Source organism: Scyliorhinus torazame, chromosome 9, assembly GCF_047496885.1.
Source record: "Scyliorhinus torazame isolate Kashiwa2021f chromosome 9, sScyTor2.1, whole genome shotgun sequence".
Lineage (NCBI taxonomy): Eukaryota > Metazoa > Chordata > Chondrichthyes > Carcharhiniformes > Scyliorhinidae > Scyliorhinus > Scyliorhinus torazame.
In genome coordinates, this window is record NC_092715.1 from 250,949,487 (window position 1) to 250,970,575 (window position 21,089).

The following is a 21,089-nucleotide window of genomic DNA, read 5'->3' on the forward strand; positions in this document are numbered from 1 at the left end:
AGGCAAGCGCACATCAACTCACTGCATTGAAAAAGATTCCTCACAAGGCCTCTTGTACTTTATCCAATTGTTTTAAATCTGTGTGCTCAGGTTGCCAACCTGTCTAACACTGGAAAAAGTTTCTCTTTATTTATTCTGTCAAAACTATTCAGGATTTTGAACACCCCTATCAAATCTACTTGTCACCTTCAGTGTTCTAAGGAAAGCAAACCCAGCTTCCCCTTAAATAAATTGCAGCGCCGCTGGGAAGGCAGTGGCTCCTGCTAGTATGACACCAGATGAGTGCTCAGCATTAAACACTGATTTCTATCCATCAGCAAATTTTGGATCCACTTTTACATTATCCATTTCATCCCATGGTCTTTAGTTTGACTAATAAGCATGTTATGTAGTACTTTGTCCTGTGCATTTTGAAAGTTCCTAAACACAGCATCAACAGCAGTACCCACAAGGTCACATTCTGTTACGTCGTCAAATAATTCAAATAAGTCAGTCAACCATACGATGCCTTGAAGAAATCTACAATGTCTTTCATTTATTGGGTAACACTTCCTCAATTGCCAATTAATTTTGTCCAAAGGTTTTTCTACACCCACCATTTGGCTGACTGGTTCATTATTGCTTGTGTTAACCCTCTCCCTATTTTTAAGTACCTGCTCTGTACCTATGTTTATCTCATCCACTGTCAGTACTGCCTCTCCGTTTACTGGTACATTAGCCCCATGCTCTTCTCTCATGAAGGCCAAGGATAAAGATTCATTTATTGCTTCAACCATGCCTGCTACTTTCACGAGATGATCACATTTTTGGTTCATTACTGACTGTACCTTTTCTTTGACTGCTTATACTTACTATTTATATACTCAAAAAAAGACTTTTGGATTCCTTTTTATGTTCATCGCTATTCTATTTTCATGTTCGCTCCTTTTGTCCCCGTATTCTTTTATTTGATCTGCTCTGTACTTTCTGTATTGAGCTCGATTCCCTGTTCATAGAATCATAGAATTTACAGTGCAGCAGAAGGCCATTCAGCCCAACGAGTCTGCACCGGCCCTTGGGAAGAGCACCCGACTTAAACCCCACAGCTCCACCCGATCCCCTTTATCCCGGTAACCCAACCTAACCTTTTATGGACACTAAGGGCAATTTAGAATGACTAGTCCACCTAAACTGCACATTTTTGGACTGTGAGGAAACCAAAGCACCCGGAGGAAACCCACGCAGGCACGGGGAGAACGTGCAGACTCCACACAGTCAGTGACCCAAGCCGGGAATCAAACCAGGGACCCTGGAGCTGTGAAGCAACTGTACTAACCACTATGCTACCGTGCTGTTGCACTATCAATGTTAAATATCTTTATCTCTTTCATTCTAATCACTAAGCAGTTAACAATTTCATAATTTATATTTTATAATCCAGGGAATTCTCACTTTGACTATTATTCGATTCCTTCAGTGAGAATGTGTTTACTCTGTGTCATGAGAATGTCACTTTAAGAAATGTTTGGTTGCTCATGTTACTACAGTGATGTCAGAGTGTGGGTGGAGCTGAGCTCTAGTTCTGCTATTTAGTTTCACTTTGAGAAAAGCTCGGGTGTGTCTGGCTCTTTTTGGTTTCATTTTTAGAGCTGGATAGCTGCAGTCACAGCCAGAAGGTGTATGAATCTCTCTCTGTAATCTAAGGACTGTAAATCGATCCTGGTGATTTAAACTCATAACAGTAGTGACTTTAACCTGATGTGCTTCTGTTTAAAGGTTTGTTAAGTCTTCTGGGTGTGAAAAGGACAGCTTACAGATTACTTAGTGTTGTATTCTTTGGGGGGTGTATTTGATTTACTGGTTGCTAAGATGTTCACTATTTGTTTTAGAAAGGTTAACTTGAGTTCATAGAATAAACATTGTTTTAAAAAATACTTGTCCATTTCTGAAGTAACAGTCTTGTAGAGTGGGCCCTGTGCTCCCCATACCACAATCTATTAAAAGTTGTGGGTCAGGTGAACTCCATGATACACTTTGAGGTTCTCTAAACCCTGGCTCATAACATCGGCACCAAAGTCACCTCATCTTTGAAGGTGTCCCACTGTTCAATTACATTTTTGCCCACCAATTTTGGATTCAAATTCACCTAAGCTTCTCTTTCTACTCAATGAAAATGCCGTCCCTTCAGTTAAGTTTTTTTTTACTTGATTGTTCCTTGATTTTTTTTCATAACTATTCTAAACCTGAAATTATAATAATTGTTCTCGAAATGATCTCCCACTGAAACATGCTCCATTTTCCGCATTTAATTCACCAAGTTTGATTGAGCACTGCTTCCTTCCTTATTGGGCTGGGATGACACAGAACAAGGTTTACCAGACTGATTCCAGGGATGGCGGGACTGTCATATGAGGAGAGATTGACTAGGTTGGGATTGTTCTCGCTGGAGTTCAGAAGAATGAGGGGGCTTCTCATAGAGACTTATAAAATTCTAACAGGGCTAGACAGGGTAGATGCAGGAAAGATGTTACCAACGATAGGTGTGTCCAGAACCTGGGGTCACAGTGGTTAGCACTGTTGCTTCACAGCGCCAGGGCCCCAGGCTCGATTCCCGGCTTGGGTCACTGTCTGTACGGAGTCTGCACATTCTCCCCGTGTCTGCGTGGGTTTCCTCCGGGTGCTCCGGTTTCCTCCCATAAGTCTCGAAAGACGTGCTGTTAGGTAATTTGGGCATTCTGAATTCTCCCTCAGTGTACCCGAACAGGTGCCAGAATGTGGCGACTAGGGGCTTTCTACGGTAACTTCATTGCAATATTGATGTGAGCCTACTTGTGACAATACGGATTGTTATTATTATTATTATTCTCCTGTATTCATTTAAAGAATTATTTTCTTTCTTGGTCCATCATACTGCAGCCAATAATTGGGTCATTGAAGGAATCCATTATTACAGCTCTGTCATCTTTGCACCTTCTGTCATTTTCTGGTCACCTTTCTGTAATGGGACTGCACAATTTCTATGCTACCTCCTTTGGTGGGCTGGAGAATACACTTCCTGATTGTCTCTGAATTCTAACCAGATAGGCTCTGCTTCATCCCCTCAGCAGTGGCCTCAAAGGTTGTTTGACCAATAATGCCACACCTCCTCTTTTCATTTCCCAAATGCTCGTAGCCCGGGACATCAAATTTCCAATCTTCACTTTCTTTGAGCGCGATCTCTCGTTTTGCAGTATATTGTATTCCCATGTGGAAGCCTCTGGCTGGAGCTCGCTAGCCTTTGCGACCACACCCCATGCAGTTACACATATTCGGTAGCACAGTGAGTAGCACTGTTGCTTCACAGCTCCAGGGTCCCAGGTTCGATTCCCGGCTTGGGTCACTGTCTGTGCGGAGTCTGCACGTTCTCCCCATGTCTGCGTTGGGTTTCGTCCGGGTGCTCCGGTTTCCTCCAACAAGTCCCGAAAGACATGCTGTTAGGTGGATTGGACATTCTGAATTCTCCCTCTGTGTACCCGTACAGGCACCGGAGTGTGGCGACTGGGGGCTTTTCACAGTAAATTCATTGCAGTGTGTTTTTTTTTAATTTAGAGTACCCAATTTTTTTTTTTCCAGTTAAGGGGCAATTTAGCATGGCCAATCCATCTAACCTGCACATCTTTGGGTTGTGGGGCTGAAACCCACGCAGGCATGGGAATAATGTGCAAACACGGACAGTGACCCAGGACTGGGATACTTCACTGCAGTGTTAATGTAAGCCTAAAGATTATTATATTATTATATGCTCAAAACCCGTTTTGAACTAGATGGGCTGGATTCGCACAGTGGGCTAAATAGCTGGCTTGTAATGCAGAACAATGCCAGCAGCGTGGGTTCAATTCCAGTACCGGCCTCCCCGAACAGGCGCCGGAATGTGGCGACTAGGGGCTTTTCACAGTAACTTCATTAAAGCTTATTTATTTATTTATTAACTACCTTACAATTTCTGCTGTTTGATCCCTTATTTTTCAGAAGTATTCTTTACCTGAAAAGTTACTGGTCTTTCCTAATCCTTTGTGTGTTTTGTTTGCATGTTTTAATGTTTCTTTCCCTGGTCAAATCAGTGCAAACCCATATCATTTGTAATTATGTTCAGTCACAGTTTCATTCTACTCTCCATTTGCTGAGATCAACTTCTGTCACTGGTGTGATTTAACCTGGTCATGTTGACACCAAGTTAATTAACACAGTTCGTGGAAACAATAAAAAAATGCACATTTTTGCTACATAGTATCTTATACATCAGGCGATTATCTACCTGGTCTTAATGAAAACCAATCCAATTTGTAGAGTCGCCAGCTGGAGATTTTCCAAGATGATAATCGAATATTCATAGAAATCACATTGCAGAAGTGGGCCATTCAGCCCATCGAGTCAACACAGGCCCCTGAAAGAGCACCCTACCTAAGCCCACACCTCCACCCTATCCCAGTAACCCAGCAACCCCACGTAACATTTGGACACCACGTGGCAATTTAGTGTGACCAATCCTCCTAACCCGCAAATCTTTGGACTGTGGGAGGAAACCGGAGCACCCGGAGGAAACCCATGCAGATACGGGTAGAACGTGCAGACGCTGCACAGACAGTGACCCAAGCCGGGAATCGAACCTGGGTCCCTGGCGCTGTGAAGCAACAGTGCCAACCACTGTGCTACCGTGTCACCCCATTAGTTCACATTAGAAAATTGAATATTAGAATATTAGTTCATTGAGTGTCGGGGAGAATAGATGGGCTACACGAGCAAATATCCCCACACTTTACAATGATGAGCAAATCTATTTCCTTACTCTGTCTCCACGAGCGCAATGTTTTGCCTGTCAGAAATACCTACATTTGTATAACTCCCATTCATAACCACAGGAGGTGCAAAAGCACTATGCAACCAATTATGTATTTTAAAAACATAGACCTGTGTCTTCATGGAGTTGAGGGGAATCTGTCGAGGGGTAGAAATGATAACCGGGACCTAATTCCGGAGTTATTGACCCCATTCTGGGGTGTCTGATTTTCAGTAGAGTCTTTTAAGGGAGGGGATCCTGTATTCTTGACATGGCTGGTTCCACTGAGGGGATAGGTCCAAGTCCTCCACAATTTTTAATGGAGTCGGGCCAGCTTTTCAGGGGGCGCTGGTTGATGGTACCTCAGAGGTTTCATGGACCATGGTCTGCATGAGGGAATATTATGAAAGGTAAGTTCAGATTTTCCTCCTCATCTCCCCATGCACAACTATACCGCCAGCCAACCTATATGATCCGTCATGCCCTACATGCCAAGGTATGCCCCCACCCTGTGGTCCCTCGTTCTCCCATGCCACCATGATACTTCCATACCAATTCACTCACTGGACACTATAAAGAACCAATAACCCCCATAGTAACAATAGATCATGAATTAGGGCAGCACGGTAGCATTGTGGATAGCACAATTGCTTCACAGCTCCAGGGTCCCAGGTTCGATTCCGGCTTGGGTCACTGTCTGTGCGGAGTCTGCATGTCCTCCCTGTGTGTGCGTGGGTTTCCTCCAGGTGCTCCAATTTCCTCCCACAGTCCAAAGATGTGCAGGTTAGGTAGATTGGCCATGATACATTGCCCTTAGTGTCCAAAATTTCCCTTAGTGATGGGTGGGGCTACTGGGTTATGGGGATAGGGTGGAGGTGTTGACCTTGGGTAGGGTGCTCTTTCTAAGAGCCGGTGCAGACTCGATGGGCCGAATGGCCTCATTCTGCACTGTAAATTTTATGTAAGAAGAGGGTGACACGGTAGCACAGTGGTTAACACTGTTGCTTCACAGCTCTACTGTCCCAGGATCGACTCCCGGCTTGGGTCACTGTCTGTGCGGAGTCTGCACGTTCTCCCCGTGTCTGCGTGGGTTTCCTCCGTGTGCTCCGGTTTCCTCCCACAAGTCCCAAAAAATGTGCTGTTAGATAAATTGGATATTCTGAATTCTCCCTCTGTGTATCCGAACAGGTGCCGGAATGTGGCGACTAGGGGCTTTGCACAGTAATTTCATTGCAGTGTTAATGTAAGCCTACTTGTGACAATAAAGATTATTGTGAGAAAAACTTTAGAAAACAGTAATTAATTGATAACTGGTCACTTTCTGAATAATGCCAATTTTTACGACCAGCTCAAAAAAGTGTCAATCATCCAGACCCTTTAAAGTATCAGTAGCAGAAACTGCAAAACACTTAAAATGACTTTGTATTGTTTAAATAAACATTGTGCAATTGACAGAAGAGATCAGAGAGCCAGAGCAATGTTTTCCCTTGAGATCAGCTATTTCAATAGTCTACTAGATTTATAAGCTCTCAGCTAAGCCCAATTACACCTTTTCAGTTTAGTGTCACATCTTAAAGAAACAACTCTGGTGGGTCAGTGCTTCTTCAGTGCTGCAATGGAGTGAGAGCCTAGAGTTTTGTGCTGCAATGGAGTGTGAGCCTAGATTTTTGTATCCACGTTTCTGAAGTAGTGCTTAAACCCATGACCGTCTGATTCACAGGTGAGAAAGTTACTGAGTGAATCATGGCTGACAAGGCAAATTGAATAGATTTCCTGAATGCACGGGGCTATTTAAGAAAAAAGTGATCTATCCTCTTCCCCCAAGCCTCCTTGGCTCCCAACCAATTTTGATGAAATTTACTGCATATGTTGCAAGGAAAAGACAGTGGTGGCAGTATAATTCTGGTGCCAGAAACTAAGCTGATGTCAACTGTTCGGCTGTGCGACAGAAAATAAACCTGAATAAAACAGGTGGGATTTGTTGGGCTGAATGGTCAATTTCTGCACTGTAAATAGGAACATAGGAATTAGGAGCAGAAATTGGCAATTCAGCCCTTCGATCCTGCTCTGTCATTCAATCAGACCATGGCTGATCTCATCCTGGGCTCAGGCCCACCTCCCTACCTGTTCCCCATAACCCTTTCACCCATTTTATAAATCAGAAACATATCTAGCTCCATCTTGAAACCATTTAATGATTTAAATTCTACCGCACTATGGGGCAGCAAGTTCCACAAATTCACAACCCTCTGCGAGAAGTAGTTCCTCCTCATCAAAGTTTTAGATCTGTTGCCTCTCAACCTATATCTGTGACCTCTCACTCTAAATTGCCCCATAAGGGGGAACATTTGGTCTATCAATCCCTCTTGGTATTTTATATACCTCGATCAGATCCCCTCTCATTCTTCTAAACTCCAGGGAGTATAAGCCCAAAGTGCTCAATCTCTCTTCCTATGTCAACGCTTTCATCCCCTGAATACAATCTATGTAGCATCTTTAATATGGATACATGTTTTGAGATGCTACGCAGGTAAAAAGAGCTTAGGGGTTCAGAGTGATGATCCAATTATTGTTTGGAAATATGGCACTGAAGAAGGATTTCAAAGAGGGAGAGAGTAGGGAGGTGCAGAGGCTTAGGGAGGGAGCTTCGGAGTGTCTGGCCAAGGTAACGAAAGCCTGACACACCGAAGAGTAGGTGGATGGACAACAGATAACACACATAGATAGAGTTGCAGGATCAGAGAGTATAAGATGGGATGTAAGACTTTAGGAGGTTGTAGGCAAAGAGATATGTCCGCAAAGAGTCACAATGCCAAAGAGACTTATGCCAATGAAAAACAAATTCTTAAATGTGATAGATTTGAGACAAAGAACCCATATGGATCATCAAGGATAGGATCGAGGAGGGGTAGGGGATGGTTAGGGAGCGTTGGGATGGGGTAGCAATGTTTTGGGCAAGTTGGAATATATTACTTATCGTTACCATTGAAGTGAGTTAGCAGCGGGGGGGCGGTTAGCTCAGTTGGCTGGATGGCTGGTTCGTGAGGCGGAGCGACGTCAACAGCGTGGGTTAAGTTCCCATACCGACTGAGATTCTTCATAAAGGCCCCGCCTTCTCAACTTCGCCCCTTCATCTGAGGTATATCTCAAAGTGGGGAGCAACCTTGGGGATTCTGGCGACTTTCATTTCATTTCACCAAAATAACTTCCAGAAGTCTGCTGGGGTTTTATTTTGCTTATTGAAGGGAGCCAGTAAAATTATTATTGGCTGTACCAGGAGAAATTCCACTAGCAGCCAAGAAACACATTTTTCTGCATGTCCCTCATCGTGTGATCTGGGCGATGAATTATGCTGCTTTTCGTTGTTTCTCCCTGGCTTTCGCTGCTGGAATTCTGCCATGCATATTGAAATGGACCTTGGAATTGGGGTTGGCAGTGACAGGGCTAAGACTAGGTGGCACCAGTCTTGTCTTTTTTGCTGACAGCATTGCTAATGTGCATTGTCAATGTTAAGGATCTGTCGGTATGAGTTCAAATCATTTAACCCAAAACTGCAAGGGGTGAATTAAACTGAGCAGCTGAGCTTGCCAGAATGTCACAGTCCATAAGCTGTTTGCGCAAATGTATGCTTTGTGTTTGTTTCAGTTTTCACTTTGCCTCTTTGCAACACAAGAGAAGTAAACTTGAGAATGGACAATCATATAGAAAAGGTTACATAAGCCTGGCTACCTTGTAAACAGCTCTCCAACTTCTCATTTCCATTGATTTGAATGGAAGCTAAGACCCAAAATCCAAGCTGTCCTGCAAATTTTGGATTGAGGTTGTGGAACTTAACCTGCCCTTGGAAGAAAGACCTCTTTGTCAAAGTCCAGCATTGCTCCCTTGTGAATCCAGCATTGTTTCTAATTTCCCCTGATTACACTCAATTCAGTACTTCCACTCGCTCTGTAGCAGCAAAAGACAGTCAAAAGCACCTCAGCCATCCAATACTCACAATGTCTTCCATACTCTTTATGGGCAGCATGGTGGCACAGAGGTTAGTGCTGCTGCTGCACGCCAACAGTAACCTGGGTTCGATTCCAGCCTTGGGTGACTGTGTACAGTTTGCACTTTCTCCCCGTGTCTGCGTGGGTTTCCTCCGGGTGCTCCGGTTTCCTCCCACAGTCCAAAGATGTGCAGGTTAGGTGGATTGACCATGAGGTTATTCATGAAGGCCCCGCCTTCTCATGGGGTCAGCGGGCCTAGTTAGGGTGCTCCTTTGAAGGTTTGGCGTAGACTTGATGGGACAAATGGCCTCCTTCTGCACTGTTGGGATTCAATGGAAATCTCAGGTTACGTTAGCAGGTATGGTTACAAATCAGTGGAAATATCTCATTGGAAATCTGCTTTTTGTTTAGCTGATCATTTCACAAAATTCGCAAATAGCAAATGTTTCGCTCTGTGATTGGCACCCATATTAGATTTTTGGGATTATCTATTCATAAAACCATTATTCCCGATTTACGCACTTGGACTTCTGCACGAGGTCAGAACGTCTCCTCCTTCCAAATATCTCTTCCACCTCAGTCAGTTGATTTGACATCATTAGTACCCCAACATCATGTTTATTCCTGATTTTAACCTTTAACTATGCATCTTTCCTCAAGGCTTTCTCCCTCCCACAGCTACACCTCCCTGAAAAGTCTCAGATTTCACAGGGTTATTCTCTGGGCTGCCTTGACCTGATTCCTTGTTCTGATCTCCTTCGGAGGTGGAGGATATTCCTTAATTACTCTCTCTTCTCTCCGTGTGAGCGATCTCCTCCTGGATTATTGTGGAGCTTGTGCTACTCCCTTCTTCCTCGGGTTCTGGTTAGTAAACTTAAGTGTCTATTGGTTTCCTCTCCAGTGACATTAAAGTCTTACGGTTTCTCCTTATGGCGCTCTGGTCTGAAGCACTCCTGTATGATCTTGGTTGTGGACCTTCTTCAATGATTGTACCTTCCCCCTGTTGGTCTCAGACCCGCAATCGCTCATTGGGCTTCAGCATTGATAACTCATGTGCCCTGTGACTGTGATCAAAGTTCCAAGCCTGTTGGAAATAATTTATTCTATACGGTGAATAATGCCTGGCCACCAGCATGTTTAGTGCGCTCTCACATGACATTTTGCTATCCCAAGCTGACCTTGGTGAAGCCAGGTTTGTACTATTTAAAGTGCTGCTGTAGTGTTGGATTACTTAGAAAATATGCTGACCATGCTTCCCAGCAATATGTTTGGACTTGGACTTAGAGGTAGTCTTCATCTCATTTCGAAGCTTCCTGTATTTCCTGCAACTTTTTTGTAGGGTGCGATTCTGCAGACAAATGTTGAAGGCCACTTTTGGGTGCATTTAGCGGGGTATTTCACCCTCGCATTGTCACCCGGTCACCCTGGATGTGCCAGGGTGACAATGCCAGGGTGCCGGGGAGTGACGGATTACTGCTCTGCCCCGTCCCCACTATCTAGGGGAATCCCCAAGGTCCGGTTACGCTTGGTTCATGTTTGAGTGGACCAGTACGAACCTGCACCCTGGCGAGGTCTCGCACGCGTGGCCGTTGAATCCTTGGCGCCGGTTGACTCTGGAATCCGGGCATTTAAATGAGCCATTAGCCTAATTTAAAGGCATTGCTGTGGATCTCGCCCAGCAAGGCGTGATCCAGACCACGCCAGCGGAACGAGTTGGGTGACTCACAATCAGCCTAGCCCGCAGCCTAATTTGGCCTCTTGCCCATTTCAGCTGTTACGTCTGGATCCATACAAGGTGCTACGGGGTGACTGAATCACACCCACAGTAGGTGTTAAATGCTGAGTCATTAAGAATATATATGCTTCAATCTTCTCGATGAAGTTTAAAACCTTTTGTTCAATTCCTTCTTATGGTATTTATGACAACGTGTATGCTGTTGTTCGATACTTCCCTTGCGCATACTCTGTGATGGAGTCATAGCTCACCAATTTTAATCTGAACTGCTGAATTCTGGCGGCATCTTTGCAATATTTTTCATGTGCAAATGGTTGACCAGTGGCTGGTGGTCTGTTTCAATTTTGAAACCGAATCCCATGACATAGTCTAAAAATGTTTTGTATGCCCATGTTGCTACCAATGCTTTGTTTACATTGTGGCATACCATTGTCCTGATTCGTTTCGTGATCCGTAGAATCCCAACAGTGTAAAAGGAGGCCATTTGGCCCATTGACCACTGTGCCACTGTGCCATTCAGGTCTAGAGGCATTGTATACTGGACTACGACCTGCCCTCTCTCTGCATGTGAAATAGAACTGCTCCACACCTGTGGATGTTGCATTTGCTGTTACAATGTCTTCTCAAGGGCAGTTAGGTTTACACAATAAATGTTGGTCTGGCCAACAATGCCCACATTCCAAGAATGAATTTTGAAAAATCTATGACCGGTAATTCTGGGTTGTAATGTCTCAAGATTTTGGAAGAGATTAAAAGTTGTTTAATCCTTTTGAAAGCATTTTGTTGGTCCATATTCAACACAACTGCTGGCCCTGCCTTAAAAGATGTCTTAAGGGTTCATTGTCTTCTGCTAAATTTCCTAGGAACTTGACTACTTGGTTCACCATCACAAGGAACCTTTGTGGCTCAATTATTTTCCTGTATTGTGGAGATTCTCTGATAACTTTTGTTTCTTGTGGATCAGCTGTGATTCCAGTGGCCTGTACTATGTGACTTAGAAACTTGATCATAGGTTTGGTGAACTCACATTTTTCATTCAATGTTGGACCTGTATCCTTTAAGACATTCAGGATTGCTCTGACCCTTTGATTATGCTCTTCACTTGTAGAGCCATGTGTGAGGAAATCATCCATATGACATATTACTCATTCCTAGCCTTCCAGAGTGGATAGTGGCATAATAGTTAGCACTGTTGCTTCACAGCGCCAAGATCCCGGGTTCAATTCCCGTTTAGATTCCTGTCTGTGCAGAGTCTGCACGTTCTACCCGTGTCTGCGTGGGTTTCCTCCGGGTGCTCCGGTTTCCTCCCACAAGTCCCAAAAGACATGCTTGTTAGGTAATTTTGACATTCTGAGTTCTCCCTCTGTGTACCCGAACAGGCGCCGGAGTGTGGCGACTCGGGGATTTTCACAATAATTTCATTGCAGTGTTAATGTAAGCCTACTTGTGACAATAATAAAGATTATTATGAATGGTGTTATAAATGTGGTCAGCAGTCTAGATTCTTGATCCACAGGCAAATCCTAAAATCCCCAGCTTGCATCCAATTTTGTAAATAAAGTACTCTTGCCAGTTGCAAGTTGCTCATCCCATGAGGCCATTGGATGGATCTCCCTTCCCAATGATTTGTTTAATTGAGTTAAATCCTCGGAGAATCTTCTCGAGTCGTTTGGCTCTGGGCCCTCAACCGTTCCTGAGCACCATTTTGTTGTCACGGTGACCATTGAAAAAACAGTTCCTGCTCCATCTTTTCAATTTCATACTTGTCTTGATTCAAGATGAGGTGAGGGACTTTCCTTGGTGCAAAGAGGCTAATTAGTTTCACTGAACTTGTACGGCAACATTGAACTCACCCTTTAAGTTCCCTCAGAATGTAAACAATCTTGGAAATTCATTTTGAAATGTGCTGCTATGGCTCTCATCAGCAGCTTGATAGAATAATTTCAGTGTTATGCATGCCTTTCTGCTTAGTAGAGAGCACTCTTGATGTTGAATGACATAGAGAGGCAAGACGAATTCTCAATCTTTTTATTTCAACTTCACTTTGGATTGGCATTGCACTTTTAATGTTGTCTCAACAGGTCCAGATGAGGATTGCAACATAATCTGTTTGAGCCATTAGATTTCATCTGATAGGGCAGAAACCCCTGCTCCTGTGTCTAATTTTGAAACTCTGTGGGCTGTACATATACTTTGAGTTCAATATTCCAATACTTTCTTTCAGTGTCATTTACCTTGCCCCAGGAAAGTTAATTCCTTTCCTTGTGATGTTTCCACTTCTTGTATGTGGCTCTATTTTAAAATGTTCTCCCTTGTCTTATAGGTTGTTGGTGTTTTCTGATGACAAGCCGTTTTGATGCAGCCTGTTTTTCCACAGTTGTGGCACCCTGTCCAGCACCACCTCCCACTGCCCCCCCCCCCCCCCCCCCCTGCAACACACGCACCCCACCCCACTCCCTTGGATATTCTTCTTGCATGTGCAATTTGTCCCCGTCACACTGAAGATGTCGAGACAGGGGCATGCTTTTCCCCATTTTGACAGGCTCAGAATTTGGCGCGCTTTCCCTCGTGTGGCCTACAAACTGAATGGTCTCACTCGATCCTCTCCGCAGGACCAGTCCTTCCACGAGAACAAACACCCAATCCTGTTTCCTCAGTTCTACTTGCCACACCATCATCCCTGCGTTGACTAGTATTAAATCCTCTCTTATCTATAAGAAATCTGATAATGGCTCATCTAGGACACTAACCACAATTCTGTTGTGAATCAACTCATCCTTCAATGATCCCCGTCAGCCTCCAGAGACCATTGATGATCTAAAATAAGAGTCGCAAGGTTGCAGTACTTCTTTGTACGAAGTTGCAGTCTCACCATGTCATCAGTGATAGATCCAACTGCATGAAGTAGTGTGCTGACCCAATATTTTTTATCCTTTTTGTGTAGTCCTGAAGCAGTTCTGTGAACCTTATGATATTTGTTCTCCAGTTGTACCAGCTCTGGGTCTGTTGCGAGCCTTCTGCACTCTGAAGTGGTTCTGGCAATGGTAGTGTTGATTCCAAGTTTTGTCTGAGCCCTGGAATTATTTCTGCCTTGCTGTTGCTGCTTGCTACTTTGGGCCTGTGCTCACTGCTGTCACATCTCTGTGTCTGCCACTCATCTTGCTTCTGCTGCTCCTGTGATTTCCAACATCATGGTGAGTTTGAATTCTTTAAATGTTGTCCTTTCTTTCCTCAAGGATCTCTTTTCTTGCAAGCCCTGTTTCTGCCTTTTATGGCTCTCAGGGTCCTTTACTCGCTACCACCATCTATTTTTAATGCGGTCAGCATCCAAGCGGAGTTTGGGGGATTTTCTATCCTCCAAAAATTCTTTACTTGAGTCTGCAGCTTCTTAAAACTATTACTCTTTCTTCACAACATGTATTTGCACATTTAGACTTCTCCATGAGGTTGGAGCTTCACCTACTTCCAGATCTCTCCAATCAAAAATTGGAAAGCGAGAAATTGGGGGAAAGATGATCAGAAATGCATTTTGACTGTAATAATATTGAAAGTTTGAAACAGTCACACTTAATGGGTCAAACAAAATACAGATACATTTTGCAATGAGCTATCTTGGGTAGAATGTCCTTCACTTACATTACTTTTGATTGTAGAGTCCAGTAGCTTGTATAATATAACTGTGCCTGAAGTAGCAGGGTTGTTTCTGGTGACAGTACTTCCCTCAAAGGTGCGGACATTTACAATTTCATCCAGCACTAGCACTGCTTCATTTACCACTTTGCAACTAATCTTGGAGCAATTATTAATGGGAAAGGAACAAGGTGAATAAAAGGGGGGTCTTGTGTGGAACGTTTAGCAGGTTGGCCCTATATTTACTGAGGTGGTTGTCTTATTGATTCTGAGAAAACTTTACAGGGAGGATATGGAGAGACTGTAATCCTTCATTAGGGGAAACAGTTTCAAAATAAGGGCCCTCCCATGTCAGGGGAGACAAGGAGGAATTTCTTCTCTCAGAGGATTGTTTATCTTTGGAATTCTCTACACTAGAGAGGAGTAGGGGGCTGGGTCAGTGAATGTGTTCAAGTCCGAGTTGGGTAGATTTTTGATCGACAAGGGAGTTGAGAGTTATGTGGAGCAGTGAAGAAAGAAGAGGTAAGACCACAATCAGATGAATCATGATGTTATTAAATGGCAGACAGTGAAGTAGCCTATTCTTGCTCTTATTTGTTACGTGCATGGTATATGAGAAGCATGCTGTAAAGTGAGTAAAGTCTACAATGCCAGCTTTGGAATATGGTTATTCCTGAAACAGCAGGTGGAAGGCAGTGTTAATTTTCAAGCATATTGCTAGCCATGATTCACATGCTAGTAAAAAAAAAGCAGAGAATTAAAACAGCTCACAAACGGCAGTTGAATATATTTTCATCCCCATAAGTTTAAATTTTTCAAATGTAATGCTTTTCTGTGCATCATCTTTCTGCATTATTGCCCTGACCAGAAGATAATTGGATATTTTTTGGCACCCAAGTGTGCAACTAAGTCAGCAATGTTGCTCCTCGCTACATCACAAGCAGGCAACCCGAAGAAGGTATTACTATCAAATAAGACTGATATTATAACAACCTTGTGTCCTGCACACTGCCAGGTCAAATTAGCAAGCTCCAATGGCGACATTCACTTTGTTTTTCAAACTTGAGTTAATCTCGTTAGGAACAGTAAAACTTTGGAAGCTGAAGACCTTTGACTCATGGGGCTCTTGGCCACAAGAACCAATCAACCCCAGTCTATATCTGAGTTCTCTGATTGTCATTTAGCCACCTCTTTGAGGCAGTTACATTTCAGCACTTCATGCTCTAAGTGGCAGCACGGTAGCAGCAAGGGGCAGCATGGTAGCATAGTGGTTAGCACAGTTGCTTCACAGCTCCAGGGTCCCAGGTTCGATTCCCAGCTTGGGTCACTGTCTGTACGGAGTATGCACGTTCTCCCCGTGCCTGCGTGGGTTTCCTCCGGGGGCTCCGGTTTCCTCCCACAGTCCAAAGATGTGCAGGTTAGGTGGATTGGCCATGCTAAATTGCCCTTCGTGTTCAAAAAGGTTGGGTGGGGTTATTGAGTTACAGGGAAGGTGGAGATGTGGGCTTGGGCAGGGTGCTGTTTCCAAGGACTGGTGCAGACTTGATGGGCCTCCTTCTGCACAGTAAATTCTATGATAAGTGAAGGATGGAAAGGTAACACAGATCATTAAACTGGAACAGCAACAGGGCTGCCAAGTCACTGTCCATTCTCATGAGTTGGGGAATATGCATTAATGATCTGGAAGAAGGTACTGAAGGCACTGTTGCTAAGTTTGCAGATGATACAAAGATCTGTAGAGGGACAGGCAGTATTGAGGAAGCAAGGTGGCTGCAGAAGGACTTGGACAAGCTAGGAGAGTGGGCAATGAAGTGGCAAATGATATACAATGTGGAAAAGTGTGAGGTTATGCACTTTGGAAGGAGGAATTTAGGCATAGGCTATTTTCTAAATGGGGAAATGCTTCGGAAAGCCGAAGCACAAAGGGACTTGGGAGTCCTTGTTCACGATCATCGTAAGGATTTTGTGCAGGTTCAGTCGGCAGTTAAGAAGGTAAATGCAATGTTAGCATTCATGTCAAGAGGGCTAGAATACAAGACCAGGGATGTACTTGTGAGGCTGAGTAGGCTCTGATCAGACCCCATTTGGAGTATTGTGAGCAGTTTGGGGCCCAGTACCTAAGGAAGGATATGCTGGCCTTGGAAAGGGTCCAGGGGAGGTTCACAAGAATGATCCCTGGAATGAGGAACTTGTCATATGAGGAATGTTTGAGGACTCTGGGTCTGTACTCGTTGGAGTTTAGAAGGTTGAGAGGGGATCTTATTGAAACTTACAAGATACTGAGAGGCCTGGATAGAGTGGACGTGGAGAGGATGTTTTCACTTGTAGGACAAACTAGAACGAGAGGACACCATCTCAAACTAAAGGGGCGATCCTTTAAAACAGAGATGAGGAGGAATTTCTTCAGCCAGAGGGTGGTGAATCTGTAGAACTCTTTGCCGCAGAAGGCTGTGGAGGCCAATTCACTGAGTGTCTTTAAGACAGAGATAGATAGGTTCTTGATTAATAAGGGGATCAGGGGTTATGGGAAGAAGGCAGGAGAATGGGGAAGAGAAAATATCAGCCATGATTGAATGGCGGAGCAAACTCGATGGGCCGATTGGCCTACTTCTGCTCCTATATCTTATGGTCTTATGGTCTAATGTGTGTTTTCGACTCATTGCAGCAAGATGACAAAAGACACACAATGCATTTTTAAATGGATCGCCCATGGCATTGCTCATAGTGCGTTGGGAGTGGGGTTAACAAATAAATAACCATAAGCCATTCAGGGCAGAAGACCAAAAAGAAAGAACATTTCAACGCCCAAGGAAAGGCTGAGAAGGATGATGAGAGAATGTAATTTGAGACTTTGGTTCAGGACATTTTAGTGCTTGGGGGAGGGTGGAAACATGAATGAAAGGATTCAAATAATGAGTTGGCGAGAGATGGGTGCATATCTAAGCAACAATATCAGGTTCAAGGACTTTGACATGGAAAAAGAGATCAGAAATGGGGCACTGTTTTGCCGAGACCGAGGGCAGGATTTTCCGGTTCTTCCAGTTCCACCAGAGTGACGGGTTCCCCTGGGGCAGGGAGGGCGAGACAGGCAAAACACCATTTGTGGGATTCTCCATCGGCGGGAGTGTCCACTGCGCCGGCAGCGCACCCAGGCCCGCGGTTGTCCCGACGGCGTCGGGGTGGCCACAGTGGGAAACCCCATTGGCTGGCCGTGGGAACAGCGAATCGACGGGGGCACGCTGCACTGGAAAGCGGGGCTGGTGGGACAGGGAATTCTGCCCCATATACCTTGATAGGACATAAAGATCTGCCGGATGCAGCGGTGGCCACCGGCAAGCCGCCAGAAAACACATCGCAGGGGGGGTGGGGGGGGGGGGGGGGGCGGGGGGGGGGGGGGCGGGAGAGAATGGAAAATTCCTGCCTGAGATACTTTGTTTTGAGATGGGTGCAATATTAGAAATTTTGAAAGTGAGAAGTGGATGGTAGCCGAGGAGAGGGAATCATTTTCTCTGCCAGTTAAAATGGCGGGCCTCAGAAGACAAGCTAGGTGATCGACAGTTTAGTGGGAATGGCATCAAGGGAACAGGCCCATACACTGGAGATGCTAGAGTCATGGTTATGTTGCTGGATTAGTAATCTAGGTTTATGATCTAGAGACATGAGTTCAAAGGCTTAAAAGGGTTCAAAGGGGCATGAGTCAGAGTAGGAATAGCTCAATGAATATGTGGCTTGAGTGGTGGTGCAAGAGGGAGGAATTCAAATTCCTGGGACATTGGAACTGGTTCTCCAGGAGGTGGGACCAGTACAAAGCAGAGAGCCCAACCTGGGCAGGACTCAAACCAATGTCCTGGGGGGAGTGTTTACTAGTGCTGTTGGGAGGGTTTAAGCTAATATGGCATGGGGATGGGAACTGATGCAGGAAGTCAGAGGGAAGTAAGGTGGGGACAGAAACAAAAGGAAGTAAAGGGAAAAGTGGAAGGCAGGTGTAGTGATCTGTACATCTGTACATACATCTGCACATACACCAGGGACTGCAGGACAGATGTAACAGCCACAGCATCACTAGAGGGCAGCATCAGAGACGGGTATAAAGGGTCTAGCCCAAGGGAGGATCTGCCTCTTTCAGAAGCACAAGGCTAGTGAGCAGCAACAGACAGAGACAGCTCAGCATAGGCAGTTTACCTTAGCTTCACTGGTCATACCTCTTGACTGTATTATATCTAGTTGGGCTCTGGAAACATAACAAACCCACTGAATAAAGTATTTGTGTTCAGTGGAAGTCTACAATCTTTATTCAGACTTAGTGAATAACATATGGTACCAGGAGTGATTTCAGAAAGCTAGCTAGACACCAGCAAGAGAAGAAAAACTTAAACCGGATATTCGACTGTGGAAGACTTCGCAGCAAATGGATCCTCAATGACTAACTGATTCGATGGAATTTGTTGGAACTCCATGGCAGCTGGAAACAACCGGTAATTTAAGTTATAACTGGAAAAAGTTTGAACAGCTGTGCCAAATATTTATCATAGGTAATGATTTAAGCACTGCCTCTGATGCAACAAAAATAGCCCTACTGCTCTCAATAGGAGGGCATGAAGCTAGCAAAATCTCTAATTGCTTTAATTATTTAGAAGGTGAGGACACCACCAAACTAGAAGCAATACTCAAAAAATGTGATGAACGCTGTAACAGTCAGTCTGGTGAGATGCTGGAAAGATTTAACTATTGACAGAGAAACGGAGGGCCCATCTCTGATTTTATTACAAATCTCAAGTTAACAAGGCTGTGATTATGCTGATTTCAGAGACACTATGTTAAAGGATCAACTAATTTCTGGACTGTCTGATAAAAATTTGAGGGAAGAACTTTCACAAAAAAAGTATCTAACTCTAGCAATCGCTACACAAAAATGCTTTGCTTATGAACAAAAACAAAATCAATACTTTGAGTCTCGACAAATACAGAATCATCATTTAGAAAACAAAAACGGTAAAAATGGCGCGATAACTTACCACGAGGCAGAGGCAGGGTTGCATCGGAGGAAGATGGAGGTTCTGAGCAGCAGCCATCTTGAGAAAGGAGCCGCACATGCTCAGTTGCGAAAAGAGCGCACAGTACAGGAAACTCGGAGTGCGCATGGGCAATCGAGTCCTACGCATGATGTCACGAGCGTCATGACGTCAGAGGACCAGGACCATGCCCACTTAAAAGGGAAATGCACGAAAATGAACAAAATAAATTTAAAGCTGCAAAACCCAATTTTCTTGCCTCAAAAGACAGAACAATGCCCAAACTTACACCAGCAGTTGAAAATAACTTTCACAACACCCTGGAACAAGCAGTTAGCACCGCCGTAGAAGATGATATGGTCCTTGTAGACTACGACTCAGACGAAGATTTCATCTTGGGAGATGGCTCCCCCAGTACCAAATCTGAACCGCAACTAAAGGTATTGTACCGTGAAGACCCCGATGATGAGTTCTTCGGATTGGGGAATCTTCAGCCCAGCAAATATGACATCCCAACTCGTGAGTGCAGGATTATGCTGCGGCCTGATGCCAAGAAACAGAGAGTGGTCCACGCACCACGAAGGGTCCCAGCCTCCACACAAGAAGATGACTTGTTCATTGAACATGAAGAGAACGAGCACAACTCTGAAACAAAAAGCGATGATTTGTCTGTCGAACAATACACACAATACTGCTCAGACATGGCTGAGTTATTCGGAGATCCTGATCACAGCATCAGCAACATGTTGAGAAGCACAACACGACTCTTCTCATGGTAGATGAATCCAATACCAGGGTGCCATGGCAGATCGTCGATACATTGGATGACAGCAATACCCAAGATGAAGATGACGCCACACAGAGAGCACAGAATGACTCCATTGAGAGAGCACAGATCGACTCTACAGCGAGAACACTGCACGACTCCACAAAGAGAGCGATGACAGATTCCACAGAGAGAACAATGAAGGACTCCACAGAGAGAGCGATGACAAACTCCACAGAGAGAGCGACGAAGGACTCCACAAAGAGAGCAACATAAGCCTCCACAAAGAGAGCGACGCAAGCCTCCACAGACAGCTTGGTGACAGACTCAAAAATGGAAGCAAGCAAACACTCCATAGCGAACGCCATGCATGAACAAGACCATAAAGATCTATCAAGCTTAATTGAGCCACCAGAAGAAGACTATGAAAGTCTACCCAGCTCATTTAACCAGCAAGAAGACACTGAATGTCTACCCACTGTATGTGCGACAAGTGACGAAGAAATCCCAATTCCCATACAGGATGTGCAGGATCACAGCGAGACTGACATATCCCAGCTCGTCTGCACAGAAGCACTCAATAATCAGAGGGTGGCTACTCATGAGTCCAGAGAGACAACGTCAAATGAAATTGTGAAGATTTTGACTCCAAAAGAGGAGCATCAAGAGTCCAGAGAGAACACGTCAGTTGAAATCTTGAAGATTTTGACTCCAGAAAAGGAGCACAAAGAGATCAATGATGATTCAAATGAACCTTAAATGACTCCAACAGGGGAGCACCAAGAAATCAGTGATGGTTCAAGTGAACCTGAAATGACTCCAAAAGAGGAGCACCTAGACATCAATGATGATTCAAGTGAACCTGAAATGACTCTAGAAGAGGAGTACCAAGGAAGCAAAGAAGAGGAATCGAATCCACCACAAATGACTGATGTCACCAACATCAATGCAACATCAGATCATTCTCACAATTCTCAATAAGAAACATTCAATGTAGCAGATACCACAAAGGACACTGACAGCAATAACTGACAATGACTCAAATCATCCACATGGCACACTCATTGAGCGCAACAGGAAACATAAACCGTAAGAAGCACAGCAGAAACAAGAACAACAACAGCAACAACAAAAACAACATGCAACACAACAAGAACGACAAAAG

The 21,089-nt window shown here is 44.4% G+C and overlaps 1 long non-coding RNA gene across 2 annotated transcripts in view; it reads right to left on the reverse strand.

Annotated features, from left to right (window-relative positions):
* Window positions 1-21,089, reverse strand: part of LOC140429817 (uncharacterized) — a 332,392-nt gene that overhangs the window by 105,736 nt on the left and 205,567 nt on the right. For both annotated transcript variants that reach the window (XR_011949214.1, XR_011949213.1), the window contains exon 5: window positions 8,790-9,100. This is a non-coding gene — a long non-coding RNA (uncharacterized lncRNA). The remainder of the gene's footprint in view (window positions 1-8,789; window positions 9,101-21,089) is intronic.